Genomic DNA, 7,180 nt, shown 5'->3' on the forward strand with positions numbered 1-7,180 from the left:
AGAGTTTCTAATTACATTTTACCCGGGATCTTGTTCGACTCTAGGAAGTGGTAATTCAAAAATAAATGGCTTTGGTGGGCATCTTAGAATCTTTAATTAACAAATTACTCCATTAACGCACACATTGTTTTCCAGGTGAGTGAGATCATTTGCCCCTGGGGCTTTTCTTCCATATGCCTTCTTTTCCTCCAGCTAAATGTGTAGCAAATTGAAGTATTCATTTTGATTATATAAAGCACACGGGTATACAATTATATAAAAAGAAAGATGACATTTGTTTCCCCTTTTCCCCAGGGCCCCTGCAGACTCACCCCTCCCTGAAAAACATGGCATACGTTTATTACGCTATATATTTTCTGTTATTGAATTTTTCCTTTCTTTTTCCTCTGTCTTTTTGTAAGGGTGTTTTTGAAACGAGCCTTTACTGGAAACAGCAGGAGAATGGTTATTTACAAGTTGCCACTAAAATAATGAGATTTTCTCCCAGAGGTTTTGTATGATATGTGTCTCTGCTGTGTGACCAATTTGGAAATTTTAGGAATGGATTTATTTCACGATGTCAAACGTAAACAATATATTTTCTAAACTTAATGAACACGTATCAAATATTTATGGAAATACAGTTAGCTTAAAGTTTAGTTTTATTAAATGCTTCTTAATTATTTATGCCTTATTGAATAACTAATCTGTATTTGACTTCCTTTTTATATATTATTTTACACAGAAGCTTTCCGTATAAACGGGGAATCAATTCCGGAGCCTATACTCTGCTGGATGTGCTCCCGTTCCACTCCAGTCCCAATGGTTACTGGAGCAGTAAATGAAATAATGGGAAAGTTAGCTTGAATATGTAACATGGCAACACTGTCTGTGAACTAAATGAAATTGCCAGTGATTTCTGAAGCATAATTTAATGGTGAAACATGCAGGGTAATTTTTTTTTTTTGGGGGAGGGGGGGAGGGTAGAAGATGAATGTAAAATAGGGTCTGAAGTGTGTAAAATAGATTCAAAGCAGTGCTCCCAAGTCGTGGTTGCTTTTCTTTCACAGAACTATAGAATCGTTTGAGTTGGAAGGGATCACGAAGGACATCTAGTCCAACTGCCCTGCACTGAACAGGTACACCTAGAGCTCCATCAGGTGCTCAGAGCCCTGTCCAGCCTGGCCTTGAATGTCTCCAGGCAGGGCATCCACCACCCCTCTGGACAACTTGTTTCCGATGCATAGAACATTTCATGGACTTTGAATCTAACCGCTACTGCTTGATGCTCTTCTTACTCCATATCCTCGGTCTTAGGAATTATTCCTTTCTCCAAGAAAAGGGCTCAGGATTTTATCCACATCTGACCTCATCCCACCACGTCTTTTGGATGACTGTTCTGGTGCTTCCTCCTGGAAACTCAGCTCGAGGAAGTTCACTTCTGGTCCCTCATCTCCTCTGCTGCTCTCACTGCTCGAAGAGGAGAATGTGCATTTATGTATATAGGTATGTACGGATCTTTTCTGTTTTTGTATTTTTATATAAAATCTGCTTCCAACTTCAACATCCAGGCTGCACGTTACACATTCTGCGTGGAGTTACTTTGTATGACAACACCTCCCTCTCTGATATTTTGCTCTGTGACAGTTATGATGAGTGCTATCTTCCATGTTATTAAATGACAACGTGAGCATATGCTGGCTTGTCACTGTAGCAAACAATGACTTGTAGCTCTCTTGAAAATTCACATGCTTTTTATTGCTCCTTGAGAAAATAGCACACATCACTGCTGCGGTTCTGGTCGTTTTCCTGATTGCTGGAGGATTTCCCCTCTATTACCTCTGCATTTTCTGTGTTGCCAGGTGTGAAATGAACAGAATCATAAAGTCAGGCTGGTTTGGAGAACAAAAACAGCAGCACAGCCTGCACTGATGGGATAAGAGCATACCAAGAATGGAAAAATGCTTGGAGCTATTGGCTATTCAACACAGGTGAGATATAGTACAGTGTTAAAGATATATTTACAAATTATTGTAATTAGAAGAGCTTGTAATATATATTACTTACTCAGGAAAATATTTCATCTTGTCCTTAAATTTAAATATGTGCTAAAACCCTCCTGAGGGCAATAGGACTGCTACGCTTCCTTAAAAGCAAGCTATATTGATTTTAAACATCAATAATTCCCTAAAAATGACTGGGACTGATCTGTTTACTAGTTGCAATAGGGGTTTCAGCAGTTAGATGACAGTATCCTTGATTCAGTTCCCAATGAGATATTATTGGGAACTGTAAGATATTTTGAAATGTTGCCCTTGAGTTGAATAGCAACTGTCTCCTAAGATGTAGCGGTGAGAATGGGTTTTAAAGCTGGTTTCCAAGCCTTATGAATTCCAGATTTAATGAATTTTGAGTGCTATTAATGAGAACAGCCAGGTAAGTTGTATGGGGATTGTGATCCAAAGAGTTAGAAATGATGAGAGACCAGTGAACTGAGGAACTGTGCAGCCTCAGCCTGAGTGCTGTGTTAGGGACAGCAATACACTCAGACTAAAAATTCCTTCGGGGCCTGATCAAAACCATTCCAGGTACAACAGGTTGGCTGTATCTGAGGCCCAAAGGATAAAAATGGCCAACAGCAGCCCAGGAGGGGGAGAGCAGTGGGAGGTGACCTTGTGCCTTAATGACCCTGAGCAGCAACACCTGTGTGCCATTCCCACCTACCTGTGTGGACTCTTTCAGTTATGCCTGGGGCAGCCTTGTTCCAACTTCTGGAGGTGCAGGAGACAAAATGGTGAGTAATGCATTTTGGCTGGCTTTCTCTGTTTTTATTGTCTCATCTACGAATAACATTTATTTCAGACAGTATGCAAACATTTATAATTAATTATAGGCACCTAGAGTAAAATAATAGGATTTGTTAAGGTGTTCTGCTGGTGGTATTTTTTCTCTATGAAGTGTTAACAAGGAGCCAGCGTTTAATTATATTCATTCTGATTTATAATCTTTGAGGAAAAGAATAAATGCCAAAAGCTTATCAATAAGTGAGTCAGGCGAAGCATATGAGGAGGAAAAACATATATCGGTAAACATTTGTTGTGTTTTGAGGAGAGCGTCTGAACATTTGTCGTCTTTTGCCTTATGAGGAAAGAGATGTCTTTCTGTTTATGAGGTCTGGGAATAGGCGATTATTGAACACGTTGTCTTATTGGAAGGATGAGTGGAGCACGAAGGGCTCCGCAGACTAATGGCAGGCAGGTGGAGGAGCTGACAGTGAGTCTTTTGTTGTACTTAAAGCATTGTTGCATTTGAATTAGTTTTAACGTGTTTAATCCTCGCCATAAGGCCGAGCACGCGGGGCAGGAGGCTTTGCTGGTGCTTTACCGTCCTTCGGAAGGATGCAGAGCTGCTCTGCACCTTTTCCTCCCTGCTGCTTTGTTTGTTCGTTTCCTGATGTCATTATTAGTTGCGGATTGGCCTTAATGGGCTCTTCTAAAGCTGCGATCTGTTCAACGTGGAGTTTGTCGGCCGGTATTGCTCTAGTGTTAGAGCACAGTTAGAGCACAGGCCGCCATTTGGCCAGCACGAGTAGGGGCTGCCATCTCCGTCACCCCCCAGGCAGGTGCTGTGGAACTGCTGCAGGGTAACGGAAGCGTCGTCTTCGTATCTGTAAAACACCCTGACGAATTTTCTTTTAAACGCCTTTTGAAGCGTGTTCTCTACAATAAGTAAATACTGCTCATCAACTAGGAAGAGAAGTGCTAGGTTGGCCTTTGTTGGTTTTGTTTTTCCTTGCAAAACGTTCTTCTGCTGTTGCTAACAGGTGGAAGCTGCTCCGCAGCAAAATGAGACGAAGCAAAAGGCCTGTCCTGAACAGGTGTTGAAAGCTGAAAGGTGTTGAGCTGAGTGCCAGAGGGCTGCTACGCCGCCAGGGCAAAGCCAGCGCTTGCATGTACATGCAGCTGTGATGGGTGCACCCTCCAGCTGTACCTATTTCCATAGACCAAAATACTTAAGCGCTTTATTTTGGAGCGGAAGGCAGAAGCAGAGCGTTCGGTGAGGCTGGTTACTGATCCTGAGCTCAGCAGGGTTCCAGAACGTCCCTTTTGTCACTCAGCTCCTGTGCTGAGTCACCTGCAGTCCCTGTGGAAGCGATAAGGACCCTTTAACGAGGCACTGTTAACTCGGGCATTTGCTCTGATGTATTGAAGCTGTGAGACATCTCAGTGAGTTCTCACGGTGTTGGTCAGATTTGTCATCAGATTTCTCCCCTCCTGTTCTTCAGCCGTAAAAAGAGCTGTTCACAGACGGCGGAGATGGTACGGGGAGCGGCTGCGGGGTGAGGGGTGTTTTGCTCTGGTAAGGTGGGGCTCAGAAGTAAAGGGACGAGTGCAAATTTCTGAGTTGAACGTCCGATTGCAATTCTGTGCGCTCCATTTGAGAGTTCCCGGGTGATGTGTTTATATCAACTGGAAACGAAGCTGAACTATACAAAAGGAAATAGTTTTGGAATCTTGAAGCCTGTCCTGACATCCCTTTATGAAAACGGAGAGCAAGGCTGTATATTTTTTTGCTTTTCACGGGACTGTTTAGCCAATAGATCAAATACAGGCGCTCTCCTCGAGCCCCGGCTGCAGCTCAGCGGCGTTCGGCTGTTGCAGAGCGCTGGGCAGGAAGGGTGTGCCTGGGTTAACCCGTGCTGTTAGTCCCATCCATAGGAATGCCTGGATAATACATTCCACTTTCAGAGCAAGAGGTAGCATGTTATTTTAGGTGTGTTTTTTTTTTTTCTTTCGCCTTCAGCGCTTAATAAGATATTTTTTCCTCAGCTAATTCCAGTACCCGACTGAAATGCCACCAGTGTTAATAGGATAGCAGAGTAAATGTCAAGAGCCAAAGGGACCACGGCAGTGTGTATTTGCCACATGCAGGAGCAGTACTTTACGGACGATATGGAATTTATAGGCACTGCTGTAATATCGTAGATGTGCCTCTTTTGTTGGAATCTGACATACATCAGTGTTCAAGTAGTCAGGCTGTTGCAGCAGCAGCTCCCTTTGCTCTCTGTACTTTTGCTGTGTTGCTGTGGAGCTGTGCAGTCCCCCTGATGTACTATCAACTGGAGCAGGTAAAACTGGCCCCTGAATATTATTTATTGGCCTGTGAATGCAGATTACATACACACTTTATTACCTGCTAATTTACCACCTGCTGGTTGAAGGATGGGGGAAGTCTGCTATTTGTTTTATAGGAATACATTATGCCATTAACCTTTCACTCCTATGGGCCATGAGGAAGAATTCCCTCAGTTAAATCACTGCTCTAATAATGCTCTACAAATGAAAACAATGATTTATTGAACCTCATGGTGTCTAATAAACATAAATTATATGCTAACGCTCTGTATATCGCAAAGATCATACATACAGCTAGTTGCTCTTTTCAGGGACTGCTTGCCTTCTCTCAGAAATGCAGAATCAGAGTCATTAAGGCTGGAAATGACAGCTAAGATTATCTTACCCCCCCAGGGGGGCGGCTGGCTGCAGGGCTCTGGCTCTGTGCTCCATGGAAAGGAGGTGGTGCCTTCGCTGGTCGTCACTGCTTTGCACAAATTCGTGTGTTAGTATTCCAGCTGAGCCTGCTCCTGGGGTGTTTTGAGAATCACCACTATTGGAGCAGAGGTGGCCGTACTTGATGCAGGTTTGTTGAGGTGCTCACGCGCTGAGGTTTCTGACTGGTTCAGATCATCGCTGCTGTACTGCCCGTGCCTGATAGAAAAGGGAATGCTGTTCAGGAAGAGCTCTTCTGGAGTCCTCACAAACTGAGGAGCTCTATCAATGTACACAGAGGGTCTGGCCTCATAGTGCTGTAAATTGCTTTTGTCTCCTTTTCCCTCTCGTTCCTCTGTCGTCTTCATTTCCCTCTCTGTTTTTACAGACTTTAGACCAAGTTCGCTTGTTGTTTTTTTTTTTTCTCTCTGAGAGAGTACATTTGCAAAAAATGCAGCATTTGTGCTGTATCACCTCCAAAGTCTCTCCCATCTATTTCAAGCATTGCCAATTAGAATTCTTTGCGATGTTTGTGACACTCACCTTGGTAACTTGGCATTCAGAGTGCCTGCTGCTTTTTAAGCTACTGATAAAGAACTGTCTGAAATAGTTTCACACGTGGTTTGTGAATCCTCAGTCAGAGCTCTTCTGACACTGCTGCTGTGAAGCATTTCTCCTTGGCTTTACAGTTGTTTAACAAATTGCTTTACAGGAACTCTTGGTCTTGAAAATTAAGTAATCTCTTTTCCTCTTGTAAACATTTATTTCCTACAAATAAAACATCAGTGGCTCTAACGCCATTTTTAGTAGATAGAGATCAGTCTAGGATGCGACCAAGATGCAGCAAACATTGAAGTGATTAAGCATGTGGTCTCTCTCGTGTGACCTCATTTTTCTTTTTGTTCTTTGTCCAGGTGTTTTTCCCATGCCATTAAGTTGCTTCCTAGCAAAGCCATTTCATGCATCTTTGTTCTGCCTCTAAGTTTAAGAACTAGTTTAGAACCTGAAATAAAATGGATGTAGTTGCTGTTTTCCCTTTGATGGTATTTCTAACCGTCTTCAATAAATGTATCGATTTGCTGCTCCTGTGATCAGTAAGCTTAAAGCTAAGGCACGAACATCTTCCTTCTAGCAGCAGGTTAAAAGAAGATGAATCAAACTTAAATAATTAGATCCCATGTAGATGACTTAAAAATAGAGCTAACAAAAAAGCTGATCTTGTACGGTGAAGGAATTACGCCAGAAATACTCTCCCCTCTAAAGTATACTGTTCTGTAGTTCCTTGTACTTAAGGCACTCAAAGAAAAGGTTTACGTGATCAAATGATGAGAATGGTGGCATCAATTTACTTTAATTGACCACAGATAGCAGAAATTAATGGGACAGCCATGGTCCTGTTTAATACTTGTAGTGTATCTAGGAAGAGTACTGAAAACAAGGATGTTTACTCTAGGCCCTTGTCAGAAATTTTATGCCTAATTTTCAGCATATTAATTAGTACAGTTAGATTATATCCTTGAGGTTGTTTCTATTTTAAAAACAGAACTCTGAATTCTATGGGTCTGGGGTGTGAATTGGTCGCTAACACGCTTTACCCATGTAATGCTCCTTTCATCTTACTCTTTTTCTTTTTTTTTCTTTTTTTCTTTTTT

General features: G+C 42.2%; 1 long non-coding RNA gene across 1 annotated transcript in view; it reads left to right on the top strand.

Annotated features, from left to right (window-relative positions):
* Nucleotides 1-2,634: 2,634 nt before the first annotated feature.
* Nucleotides 2,635-7,180, top strand: part of LOC104911624 — a 36,954-nt gene continuing 32,408 nt past the window's right edge. Inside the window, exon 1 of the long non-coding RNA XR_004160266.1 lies at nucleotides 2,635-2,773. This is a non-coding gene — a long non-coding RNA (uncharacterized LOC104911624). The remainder of the gene's footprint in view (nucleotides 2,774-7,180) is intronic.

This window comes from Meleagris gallopavo, chromosome 7 (genome assembly GCF_000146605.3).
Source record: "Meleagris gallopavo isolate NT-WF06-2002-E0010 breed Aviagen turkey brand Nicholas breeding stock chromosome 7, Turkey_5.1, whole genome shotgun sequence".
Classification (NCBI taxonomy): Eukaryota; Metazoa; Chordata; class Aves; order Galliformes; family Phasianidae; genus Meleagris; species Meleagris gallopavo.